Below are 1,544 nucleotides of genomic sequence, written 5' to 3'. Positions count from 1 at the left end.
AAACTGGTAGCACTGGGAGCCCAAACTGGTCCAAACTGGGAGCACTGGGAGCCCAAACTGGGAGCACTGGGAGCCCAAACTGGGAGCACTGGGAGCCCAAACTGGGAGCACTGGGAGCCCAAACTGGGAGCACTGGGAGCCCAAACTGGTCCAAAATGGGAGCACTGGGAGCCCAAACTGGTCCAAACTGGTCTAAAGTGGGAGCTCTGGGAGCACTGGGAGCCCAAACTGGGAGCACTGGGGGCTCAAACTGGGAGCAATGGGAGGCCAAACTGGTCCAGACTGGGAACCCAAACTGGGAGCCCAAACTGGCCCAAACTGGTTTATACTGGTCCATACTGTTCCATACTGGTCCATACTGGTCCGTACTGGTCCGTACTGGTCCGTACTGGTCCATACTGGTCTATACTGGTCCTTACTGGTCCGTACTGGTCCCAGTCCCTGCGCAGGCGCAGTGGCCGGAGCCTCTCCGGGTATTTCCTGGCCGGACGCAGCATGAGCTGGGCACCGGTGAGTGACCACTGGTTTGTACTGGTTTGTACTGGTCTGTACTGGTTTGTACTGGTTTGTACTGGTTTGTACTGGTTTGTACTGGTTTATGCTGGTTTGTACTGGTGCCATACTGGTGCCATAGTGGGGGGATGGAGGGGTCACTCAGGGGTCACTCTGGGGTCACTCAGGTCAAACTGGTCCATACTGGTTTATACTGGTTTGTACTGGTGCCACACTGGGGGGATGGATGGGTCACTCAGGGGTCACTCAGGGGTCACTCAGGGGTCATTCTGGGGTCACTCAGGGGTCCAACTGGTCCATAATGGTTTCTATTGGTTTATACTGGTTTATACTGGTTCGTATTGGTTTATACTGGTTTGTACTGCTTTATACCGGTGCCATACTGGTGCGATACTGGGGGGATGGAGGGGTCACTCAGGGTCACTCAGGGGTCACTCAGGGGGCACTCAGAGGTCATTCTGGGGTCACTCGGGTCAAACTGGTTTCTACTGGTTTCTACTGGTTTGCACTGGTTTCTACTGGTTTCTACTGGTGCCATGCTGGGAGGATGGAGGAGTCACTAAGGGGTCACTTAGGGGTCACTTAGGGGTCACTCAGGGGTCACTCAGGGATCAAACTGGTCCATACTGGTTTGTACTGGTTTGTACTGGTTTGTACTGGTGCCATACTGGGGGGATGGATGGGTCACTCAGGGGCACTCAGGGGTCACTCAGGGGTCACTTAGGGGTCACTTAGGGGTCACTCAGGGGTCACTCAGGGTCACTCGGGATCACTCAGGGGTCACTCGGGATCACTCAGGGTCACTCAGGGGTCACTCAGGGTCACTCAGAGGTCACTCAGGGGTCACTTGGGTCACTCAGGGTCACTCAGGGGTCACTCGGGGTCACTCAGAGTCACTCAGGGTCACTCAGGGGTCACTCAGGGTCACTCAGGGGTCACTGGGGGTCACTCAGGGGTCACTCGGGGTCACTCAGGGGTCACTGGGGTCACTCATTGGTCACTCAGGGGGCACTCAGGGTCACTCAGAGGTC

The sequence above is a fragment of the Corvus brachyrhynchos genome, unplaced genomic scaffold, assembly GCF_000691975.1.
Source record: "Corvus brachyrhynchos isolate BGI_N302 unplaced genomic scaffold, ASM69197v1 scaffold537, whole genome shotgun sequence".
Classification (NCBI taxonomy): Eukaryota; Metazoa; Chordata; class Aves; order Passeriformes; family Corvidae; genus Corvus; species Corvus brachyrhynchos.
This window is presented reverse-complemented; position numbering follows the sequence as displayed.